Below are 12,489 nucleotides of genomic sequence, written 5' to 3' on the forward strand. Positions count from 1 at the left end.
GATGCATCTTGAGATCCAAGGGACTGTACCTGCCTCACTGCACTGCCACCTACCCTCCTTGTAAAAGGGTGTTCCAGTATATTGAAGCAGCCCGTTGTCCTACAGAATTAAGAGTTAATGAAAATGGTTTTAACACTACCATCTGTGCCAAAGCTACGTCCATACTGGTACACTAAACATGGCAAGGGCATACCCACAAGCCCTGGCCCCTGATGCTCTTTATTTATTCGTATACTCCTTATGCATATTTTTGACCTATGCTACCTAGCATTTTCTCAGCCAATGCCAGTTTAGGGTGAGAGGATAGCATGGGCCAGGGACCATCCCAGTGGACGTCAGTGGGGTCCAATCAGTGTAGTGGAAGAGAATTTAACTATTGAGGCACAAACTGTGCAGTGATACTGCTCACAAGGCTAGAGATCAGGTCCCAGACCATTTTCTTTACTAGCACTTCCTACTAGGTTACCACAACTTAGGTGTTTAACAACATATTAACCAGGATGTGCTAGGATTTTTCTGTCACAAAAAGGTATGTGAGCCAACAAGTTTTGAAGAACATGTTTAAACATATGTTGCTGACAAAGTTGTACTTTAACATGGCTTGGCCAGCTGGTAGTCCACATGCTGTCTGCTGGGTCAGAAAGCAATTGGTGCTTATGATTGTTAACATGAAAGTGAGATGGGATGAAACTTACTCTAAGACATCATTATTCCTCAGCTTCCTCTTTCAGGCCTCTGTTTATCCTCCCATTCAAGCCTTTTTGGTCAGAATTTCCAAACTCTAGTACCCCTTTTTACCTTCCCCATTTTAAAAGCCCTCCTTTAAGTGTGGCTATTACATGTCTCAGTGACACATGGCCCAAATCAGCTTCTTCAAGAGCATCCCAATAGTCATGTTTCTCTCTTTCCCCACAGGGAACCCTTCAGTGTTTTAAACAAAAAAACACATGTTTATGGTTGACAGGAACCCAGCTTCCTCCAAAGAGCCACCCAAAGGAAGACGAGGAGGTGAGAAGAAGAAAAGGTGTCAGTCAGCCCCTTCTTTGGCACGGCGTGGGACAGCATGCTACCAGGTAGGCATAAAGCTGCCATCAGCCGCCCGTCCTCCTCTTCTCACTGCTACCGCAGAGACTTCCTGCCAAACTCCCGCACACTGAAAAACATTTGTTTTGAGCTATAAAACCAGTGGCTAACAGCTGCACATGTTGTCTCCAGTGTTGTAAACCTGTCATCGAAGCGGTGTTGTTTACATATGGCTACAAGGCCCTCGTAGCCGAGCATCCCTGCGCAGTGCAGCGGCAGCCAACGCTTTCCTGACAGCTGTGTCAACTGGAAGCAGCATAGCCAGCTTATTTGTTTCAACAGAAGCCTCAGTAACCCCCACCCAAAGACACAAATCAGATTCTTTCATTTTTTTAATGAGCTCAATGTTAATAATAGATCAACTGCAGTGCAGATGCTGGAATGGAAATAGCTGGCATTTCCCTAACAAGGCACATAATTCTCCTAGAAATAATGGATCTCAACTGAAATAGTTACAGCCAGCCAGGCAGCACTTATAATGCATGACCAAGTGTCCAAAACAAAATCAAAATCTGGGAAACATGCAAAGGTGCTAATTTTCTACATCAGTGGGATTTATCATGTTCCTGCTGATTAATATGAAAAATTGTTTTGTTGTTCAATTGATAGGGCTTTGTTTTGCTTGCACAGGCATTTGAAAGACATTGATTTAGATATTACAGGAACTTCTAGATTGGCAGAATGCTTTTAAACCAGTAAATCAATTCTCCCTGCATTATAAATGGAAGTTATTATATAGGGGGATTTTTTTATCCCTATTTTAGTGACAAGGTTCTATTGAGAGAAACAGTTACAATTTCATATATATATATGTATATATATATACATACCAAGGCTTTTATTGAAAAATCAGAGTTTAATTCTTTATTTCTTCCACCATCTTCCATAACTGAAAAAATATTTATTAACCTTACCTGTTCAAAAGGGGTCATTTACCCAGGATTCTTCACATAGTATGACTTGAAGTTGCTTGGCAAGAGGGAAAGATAAAAGAGAAATACATAAATCAGCATTTGCTTCAGAGCACTTACCATCTCACAGAACTCTGTCCGCAGATCATTAAAACTGAGGTTAACTTGCTTACCTTCACAGTGGGGATCATTCCACAGTTATTCCTTAGATGTAAAAGAGAGAAGTGCAGGCACATATTCTTCAACTTGGCCAGTGTACATATGCTCCAAAACTAGATTTAAAAAAAAGTTTCTAATCCTTTCCTGATGGAGTAGATGGAGCCCTGTCACATACTGGAACAATTTTAGATTGTGAATGACTATCCTCACTGGTTTCTGAACTGAGGTAATCTCTCTTTAGTTTCCACAAGATTTTATTTTACACACCTTCAGGACCTTTAGGCATGTTGACAACCTCTAATAAAACGCTGCAGCTTTCCCAAGTTATTGTCAACAAGAGCTGTTGCTAGCACCCAGCACAGAACAGAAGAGTACCGTGGGTGCAAACCAGGGCTTTGAAATGGCTTTATTCTTCTAGTGTTTTGTTGACATGATTATTTTGGGTTGGTTTCTGGAAATTATTTTGCCAGCAGGCACACGTTCTCTCCATTGCATAGTGTGGATATTCTCCCTGAGCATGGATCTTTGGAAGAGGTAAGGCCTGATCCTGCAGTGTGCTAAGCACCACTGAGTGAAATGTAAAGTATTCCACACCTCTGAGGTCTGCTTCACCTTATAGTATTGGTCTCTTATATTTCAATTCCCTGAGCTTTACTAATCTTACCCTTAAGCATTACTAATGCTACAATTATTAGGGGCTGGATACTTAACCATGACCATAATACTCCTGTTTTGCTGGTCTCTGCCAATCTGGGCTGTGAAAGCCATGACTTTCCATAGCCCTTAGACTCTTATCAGAAAAATGCAGACTGAAATGCTGTAACCATGCCAGAGAACTTCACTATTAAGAATGACTGCAAGTGTGGTCTACCTAAAGCCACCGCATGACATTACTCTGTTTAAAAACGGTGACCACAGCCAGTTGTCCTGCTCTAGGAACATACCTTGGAGGAGGTCAAATACCTTCTAAGCCACCTCTCCCCTCAAATGGACACTCCACTAGTGAACATCCATACCCTGTGGCTGGGGTTCATTCTCCTGGTAGCCAGTGCTGATGATGATTTTGATGGTACACTCCTCATCTAACAACAGTTACATTTGGGCCTGCCTTGATTAGTAGTCCCTGGATCGATGGGTGGTCACCAAGCTGCTAACTACTCGTTAGCCTTTGCTCTACCCGAAGGGCATTGATCGTAGTTAATCTAAAACATTTTCTTTAAAAGTCTTGTCTTTGAACGAGGATTGAAAGCACTAGTCTGAACTAGCTCTTAATCTTATGTATTATAGATTATGCTAAATTAGGTAGAATTTGAAAAATTACCTCTAAATGTCTCATAATTATTAATCATCATCCAGAGTCTGCCAGCCCCCCACAGGATGATCAAAGAACATTTTTTGTCTTTGTGGTGTTTTGTTACACAGTGGTAAAGGTTATGACATTCTCATTCAATACTTCTTACTTCCTTAACATTAATGACAAAAACAGGCAGTGAAACTGTAACACTTTTAGAATCGATTAATTTCAGCCCCCTATTTGTATTCATTGGTTTTATTACCAACATCACATGTTCCCTGATATGGTCTGGCATTTTAAAAGGGAGGATGACTTTATGCAGTAAAGGCAATAACTAATAAAATAGTAAAATAGCATTATGTTCCAGCAGATAAATATATATATTAGCGTTTCTTAGAACTAGACTTACTGACGAGCCAATGAAAACGGAGTTAATCTAATTTATTGTTATATCATTTTTATCCAGGAATGTGCACATTAGTCTTCATGTGATTTATATACACCAGTGTGAGAGCACCCTTTTCATGCCCTTAGTAATTAGCTGTTGCTTGATGTGAGGCTGTAACACTATCTACTTAAAAGCAATTATAATCTATAATTTATTGGCCTATTCAGACTTTTAAGTTTGGGGCTCTTTCTCAAGAAGGACTGTGAGTTTTTTATTTGGTCAAACTGTAAATGTTCCACATGGGAAGCCAAAAAAAGTTTCATGAGCACTGCCTGTTGAAAGAAGAGCATGAAAGGTGTAGTAACAACAATAGCTATGAAAAAGACATTTGGTTTGGGTACTCTCAAAATAACATCAATGATTCTTCTCCAGAAAGAACATATGGATTTCAATATATGTCACCTATTTCAGATGTTGAGTTTAACAAGTAGGGAACTGTGTTTCAGGAAGCCTTCTAAAGTTGATTTTTTTACTATTCCTCTTTTTCTCCTTCCCATTCCAAAAAAAATTTCTTCTGAATCTGAAGATACGCTCCAATAACATGCTACATTGCATATTTAACAGTTAGTTGTCTATAACTCTGAACCCCCAAAATTTGAACTAGAGTTCATTTGGAAATGTTATTAAAATTATTAAGATTCAGATAAGAAGAAATGGATCAATTTTTGCAGACATTATTACATACACTTTTCAGGCATCTGTGTTTGGAGCATAAGTATACACTAAGGTAATTATATGAATTTCCTTAATCAAATTCAGTCTTCATGGAACTTGCAAAGGGAATTTGAGCAAAGGGAAATGAAAGATAAAACTGAAGATGTCCTAATAGGGATGTGAATAAATGGATAAAGCAGGAGAAGCTGAGGCTGATTTCTGAATAGTCTTGGCTCTTTTCAGATAGCAGAGCTGAAAAATACAGATATCTCTTTTTAAGGTTTTACGTAATTTAAATATCTCATAGCAAAATGGACCCTCTAAAGTCACAGTGCTACAGCCAGTGAGCAGAAATATGTTGAAATGCCGCAGTGATTTAGTTGCCCCTTCTACAGTGTTAAAGTGGTATATAAGTCTCCAGTACCAAGAGGTTACCACTGAAGTCTCTGAAAAAAATCTTGACACTCGTGTACCTCTTCTGGTGAAGGAAGAAGAATAAGCTGCACAGGTATGAAATACCATCCTACTGTTACCACGAGGGTTCAAACTAGAGCTGCATCTGTTGGACTATTGTTTTTAAAATAATACATTTTTTAACAGATGTGGTACAAATCTCTGGATATTCCAGCTTTCTGCCTTCTGTAATAATTGTATGAGCTAAGTCCTGATTTGTTCTGTTGCTTTGGCTTGAGTGGGTGTTGCTCTGAAAAAGGATCACTTATGATCCTATGATCACTCATCTTAAAACCACTACCAAATTGTGTAGGTTTTTCTTTGTTCTCCAATTGATCTAGCCTCTCCTGAATCTGAGAAAGTAGAGCTTTTGATTTTTCTGGTTTAGTAGATTCAGCCTTGTTTCTGACAGCTGACTTCTTTGGCCTGTTGTTCTTATTTTATCTTTCTGGTCTGAATTGCATCATTGCTTTTGTTGTAATTTAACTGACTTAAAGATCTAGTTTCGTGGATAACACCAAACTGACTGAAGTCTCCAGTTCCCTGGGAATGCAGCTGAGCCACACAAAGGTGCTATATCCATATTGGTTACCCTAATAACAGAGTATTTTCCCAAACCAATGCTGTTAGAGACAACCAAAAAAATTAGTATAGTCAAATCCATAATAGGTACAATCTAGTGGATTATTTGAATGTGAGGATTCCATGTTTACTGAAATTGGCCACTAATACTAATGTAACTTACTGCTTAATTTATGCAGACAGGGCTGGCATTTACAAAGATCAAGTGAATTATACACATGGTACCTCTGTTAGCCTTCCTGACAGCATACATATAATAAAAGCATGTCACAGTAGTGTAAGAAACACTGGTCTTGAGATGGCTGTCTATCTTGAAAAGTCTTGTTACAGGAACTCTCTATTGCCTATACCAATAGATGTGTGAAATTGTGTTATGTTTGGCTATGGTTACAAGCTGTGTGCTGTTTTTCTTGGCATGCTGAAATTTAACCCTCTGGAATGTGACTATTTGCCTGCACACCATTCTTTGCTAAGCTCTTGTGGCTCCCCTGGCGACCTGCTGGCTTAAAACACAGCAGGGGAAAACATGTAGCAAGCACAGAAGATTTGGGTAAAATAAACCTAAAATTTTAAGATACTGAAATCAGCACAACACGTGTGAGGGTCCAGCACTGTTTTGTATCTGTAACCTGCACTCACGGAGCTGAGCATCTCAGAAAGCTGAGAACTGAAAATGCACAGATGCCCTGTTATGACACAAAATTGCAGGTTTGACAGTAAGGAAATACTAACTCTCCTTTAAAAATCTGTGCAGGTGCAGGTTTCATGGGAAGGCTTACAGTAAACTTCAGTTCAAGTTTCTCACTCAGCTGGTTTTTCTGTCCATCATATATGAGTAGCCACATGAAAAGCTCTTTTAAACCATAAGAAAAAAGGATCTGCTTAACTTAATATGTAAACTTACAAGGAATGAGAAGGTCTGTAAAGAGCAGAACACTGAAATTCAGACCTAGCCTTCTAGGAGAGGCAGTGCAGATGAAAAACTTGAACAAGTTTTATGATGAGGCTCATGAAAAGTATTTAAGGCAAATGCTGACCATGACAACAAGGACATATAGACACAATGAGCCAGGATGTCCCTTCCTTCAAGTTTTCAAACTACATTTTTAAACATGTGCTCTCAATTTGAAGTAGTTCTGGAGCACAGAGTAGATTAATTTCTGCAGCTTGACAAACTCCCTCATTTAATACCAGTAATATCCTATATGCCCATAGGCATAACCAAAAAAGTTATGAATAGTTTCAGTAGGTTAGGTCAGAAGAATGGCAGCTGAAAAGAATGTGTTAAAGTCCTTTCCTCTTTATGTAAGGTTAAGCAACACTGCTTGTAATCGTTTATTTAGGTTGTGTCATTATGGGATCCAAGTTAAATGCAGAACTTTTGACAAGGCTGAGCAGCTCATATGCTCCCCAGGATGTCTGCTGTTTCTAATCTAGCTGCTACCATCTGGGCACTGTGAACAAACAAATGCACAAGCTAAGCCAGGTGGGTCTTATGCCACTTCCAAAAGAGAAACACCTCTAAAGTTAAACACAGTAAAGTATACAATTTATTTTTCTTTAAGTCTAAATGGATGCGTACAGCTATGGGCCATACCCTGAGGTCTTACAATAGCAAAATCCTCTTTGAAGTTGTCCAGCAGCAATTTACGCTGTCAACAGTTTTCATGGATTTTTAGTCTTTCTTTCCTCAGGCCTTGGCTTGACTGAGCGCTTCCCTGAGGAAAGATCTGAATGTGGCCTTTGCTGATTAAATGAGAGGTCATTATTACTGTGAGCCAGGAAATAAACAGTTCTCACTAGGCTGGCTTCTTTAGAACTTACAGAGCTGTTGCCTCTTCACATATTTATATATGTATATATTTATATATATATTTATTTACATATATATATATATAAGCTTTTGTCAGAGTCTTGCTCTATAGCAAGGAGCAGATGCAAAGCAAGAGTCCATAATGTTTAGAACACTGCTGATTTTCATATCAGGATTTTCCTGGGTCCTAAGGAAAGTGCTTATGGAACCAGTTCTTCTCCCCTTGAAAACTGCACCTTATACTCTGGTCAAGATCTGGGACATTTTGATATAAAGGAGACCAGGGTGAACACATTTGGGAATGATGTGATCATTCTGCTTTTGCTTAACCTCGGCACTGCTTTGGATGTCTTTCTGTCTTGCTTTTCTTTTGGTTGGTTGATGGCATTTAAGATATACTCAGGACTATAGGTTGATATAATTCCTGTGAGTAACTTACAGTAAAGTTATTACATGGTTTTTGTGTAACAAAATGTTTTCAATGTATCATTAATTCAGTTTATTATAACTATAAAATGTATTGACTAGGAGTAGCATTAGGGCTATGTTTTTCAACCCATTTTTCACACTACTGCAATAATGCTTCAGCAAAACTTCTTTTTTTTTCTCCTTCATGCTGCATACTTCCCGCACACTTATTCTTCTGCTAATATAAGGGGGGAACTTATGATGCTTCAGCAAAACTTTCACCCTCTGATTTTTCATACTAAAAGGCTGTATGGTTTAGTTGCTGTCTTCATTAGTGTAGCTGAAAAAGGATTAAAAATGTGGAAGTTGCTAGCAAAGGGCAAAAGCAAGAACTATCCATAAATCAGTAAGGGCTTGAGGACCTTTAAATTATTTATTTTTAATTATTATAGTTAATAATAATTTAATGTAGCCTAGAATAAATGAATTGATTATTATTGATTTTTGTGATGACTTTAGAACAGAGAACTCTTACCCTGGCTTAAAAAATTGACTGATAAACTGACTACATTGTTAAACATTAGCCTGGAAGTAAAAGATAAGAAAGCACATGCTTTGTCCTCTGATCAGGCAAGTTGTCAGTCAAAGCTGTAGAAATATAGCTAAGGATTTTGAGAACTGAAGGAACATAAGTTCAAGACCCAGGAGGGGAAACATAAGACCAGACAGTATGCCAATTAATGGAATTAAACCAAAAAGATTTAAAAGGGGTTTCCCTCAGGAGACAGCATGAAAGAAAAAACAATAGTTAATTCAATAAGGACAAAAGCACAAATGAGCTAACTATGAAGGGATCAGAATATTTACAGATGATGGTGTCTGAAGAACTAAGGAACACTAGCTTGCGATTGCTGTTAATTTATTATGCCCCACTTGCATGTTCTAAATTTGTCTTGTCTATCCTCTGAACAAATATGCTCATCCTTAAATTCCAGAGCAAAAGAAATAATCCCTTTCTAGTTTCAGTCAGACTATGAAACCGATTATGATCAGCAAAATTTCAAAGACTATAACAAACAAAAGCAATTTCACTGAAGTTTCCCGTCCATCATCTCTATCAGCATTTGCAGGCTTCACAGCAATTTAAGGCTTATTTTAGCAATGTTGTGTTTGTGAAGTCCATCAGCAATACAGGTCCTCACACTCCCCTTCCCACACAACGCAAGACAGAGAAGCATAAGACTGAGAGAACAGCACAGAAAGTCCCGTTTCATGTGCTGGACATTGTCAGGCATGGGTGTGAAGGTGTGTGTGCAGACAGGAATTGTTCCTTGTGCTGGGTTTATTGCTGAAGAATCCAGGACCTCTCCCAGAAAGGAGGTCTCACCACCCAACAAGAGAGGTCTTTCCGAAGAGCTTCACAAACTCTGCGAGGAGCATCCCCAGTTTTAATAAATATCTGAGACTCACAAATCATATTTTACGCTATCCACTGTGGAGATATTTTAAGCTAGAAAATGGGAGGTAATAAATGGAAAATAGGAGAAAGTTTTAGTGTCTCTGTGATTGAGATTCAAAGGGCTTAAAATATTTTAACTTTACAGATCTCTATGTTCAGAAATCTGCATGAACCAGCACCATTTCCCAAAGTGAAAATCGATGTTGAGGTATTCAGAAGGTCCCACAAATACAACACCCCAGTGAGCAGCCACATCCCGCAGTGAACCACAGAGCTCTGGACTGAACGGCCCTCAGTGCCCCCCCAGGACAGAGGAGTATGCTGTCAGTGAGCCTCGCTTCTCTCTCACTCCTTTTGAAGGGGGAAAATTTCACCCCTTTTCACTTCTGGCTTCCCATCCTATCCCATGTCAGGCTGGTCCAAAGCAAAGCAGAACTCTCAATTACTCATCAGCATGCTGCTTGCTAATTGCTCATTTGCATGTCCTTAACAGTGGTACTTGCTTCCTGTAGGAGGGAGAGTGTTAGTGAGCTGGGCTGTCAGCACCAGTGAAGCCTCAGTGTCCCATTTTGGAAGGCAGGACTGGGGATTTTGGTAGGACAGTGTTGGTTTTCTGCTTTCTACTGCCACAGCCTCATCCCAGCTATCAGCAAAGACCAGGGGACCAGCACCAGGGGGTTGGTTTCTAAGCCTGATTTTTCTTTTCTTTGTGAGCTCCTTATCATTCTGTTTCTAGTTTTGCAATACAGAGCTTCCCCTTTTTCTTGCTGGAATGCAGCTTGTTTTGTATCCAATTGTTGAAGAAAAGGCAGGAAAATGTGAGCCTCCTGATGTAATTTTGCTCCTCCAGAATTAACAAATCCCGATAGGCTGGTATAGCAAATCCAGACAAGTTTGTAAATGTGAGTATTTGGAAACCCCATGTTGTTGGGGTCAATTTACTGCCATGACATTTCCAGGACCAGGGGAGAATTTCCCCAGCAGTAATTAAGTTGTGTCTCTCTGTATAGGGACAAGCAAAGAGGAGATCACACAGTCTTAGGAAACCTTGTACTGCCACAGGCAGGTACTCTACCCTCACAATAGGTATTTCTCTGTTCTAACAACTATACTTATATCACTTCCCCCAAAAAGAATTGCAAAGCCATTACTCTGTGTTACAAACGAATCATTTGCCAAATTAATTCCAATAAATCAAATCCCTACTGAGTCACGTGCAGAGAAGTGTGGGTGGATGGTAGAAGAGGGGAACAGGAAATATTGGCACTCATAAATTTAAAAAAGAGCAAATTGATATTTTTTAATTTGTTTAAACAAAAATTGCTCCCTAGATGGAACACTGTGTGCTGTGTTTTGCCTGGAGCAAATGTTTATGGTTGAGTTATAAAATAGAAGTTTGTGACATCTCAGCACTACACATGCACACTCAGACACACACACACAAGCCAGTTTCTGTCCAATTGCTTCACATCAGATTAAATCTCTGCTGTCTCAGCTATTAGCCGGTGTCTTGGGAGGCATCAGGTTTGAAAAGGTCCTTCATCTAATGCTATCTTGTGTCAGCTTGTTATGATGATGTGTGGTATGCTTCTGTTATGCCCTCCATGGCACCCATCAGTACTTCAGGTAACGGTACAGGGAACAAAAACTAAAGGAGTCATGTCCAGAGGAGACATTTTAATGGCAACTCTAAAAGCAGAAACAAAACCCAAAACTGCTTTGTTTTATCAGAAGATTCAAACAAGTGCTGAACCTTATCTTAGCTATGTATCTTTATAGCCAATGCTAACTAAAATAATTCAATAATCACCAATGTCATGCTGCAGAAACATGAATGATATAAGCACCATCAAGAATTCACCTTATTTATTTTTCCTTTTTACATCACCTATGGAGAAAGTGAAGACTTATTGCTTTTACAATATTTTTTCTAACATATACTGTATAGCAAATGATCATTACATGGAGCAGTGCCAGCTTGTGGTTCTGCAAATTGCAAATGTCGCAGAAGAGTGGTTCATCAGTTGACTTGGACAGTGTTGCAAAACTAATTTTCCTTTTTTATTGAGGGAAGTGGTTGCTGCTTTGACACCATATAAGCTGTTTTGCCTGCACTGTATAGTAATGAGTTTAGTCACTAAGGTATGATCTTAATAAGCAAAACAAGCAGAATAATAATTCAGAAATTGTGCTGACTGTGGTCTCCATACAGATTGTGAACTGACTCTAGGCTGTTATGTACATAAAAATCTATGCTGTAAAGGTATGTAAGGTGGAGATTGTGTCTTAATCTAAAATTGTCTCCTGAAAGTCACGAAGTTCAGCCTGTGCTCAAGGCTGGCCCCTTCCAATAAGTGGAGTCTGCTTCCATCCTGCCCAGAATCACACATGGCAACTGGATGCCATGAAATGAGTGGGAACCTTGCAGTGGGAAAGGCTCCTCAAAGACTTTTGAGGTTGCAATGTGGGCTGAATGCAGAGTGTCTCTGACTGACAGATCCATCACCATTGAGGACTCTGGAGACCAACCAAAACTCCAAAGTTAGGGCACTGAAAGGTATTTATTTCCCTCTACCTTTATCTTTCGCACTCATGCATACACATTCTTTTTTTAAGAACAGTCAGCAAGACATCCCTCTGCAGGTGTGTCTTTTTGAGTGGGGGTCACACTATCTTTTCAAAACATCTTGTTTCTTTCTGGGAAGTCTTTTCCATTTTTTCATTTCTTTTAACACCATAATGACATTATTTACTATTGATAGTAAGGATAACACAGGCAACATCAGACAACACAAACCTAGGAAAATCCCTGGTGCAAATGCATGTGGTCAGAAAGATGAAAAGGCACTGTATGAGTGATGAAAGTACACGTCCTTCATTCCAGATGCCTTAGAACAATGTTTAGAACATAAGTTTCACTCCGTGAGAATTTTGAAAATGTGATTTTTTTTTCTGAAAGCAGAGAACTTCAAAATACTTTAGAAATGAAAGGGTCTTTTTTGAAATTAAGTGTATGAGTCACGTAAGACTTAACTTCTTAGTAGGGACTCACAGAGCCACCCACTCCCTTGAATAAGGTAAGTAGCATGTGAAATTTCCCCAGACCACTACTTTACAGAACTTGTCTGTGGCTCAGGTAGCTGTGATCATCCTCTTGCTCACCAAAGGCAGTGATCAATGTACTCCAAGATGTAATGGCTGGAGCCCAGGAAACCTAGAAAATGG

This window comes from Tyto alba, unplaced genomic scaffold, assembly GCF_018691265.1.
Source record: "Tyto alba isolate M040663 unplaced genomic scaffold, T.alba_DEE_v4.0 Super-Scaffold_27, whole genome shotgun sequence".
In the NCBI taxonomy this organism is placed as follows: Eukaryota; Metazoa; Chordata; class Aves; order Strigiformes; family Tytonidae; genus Tyto; species Tyto alba.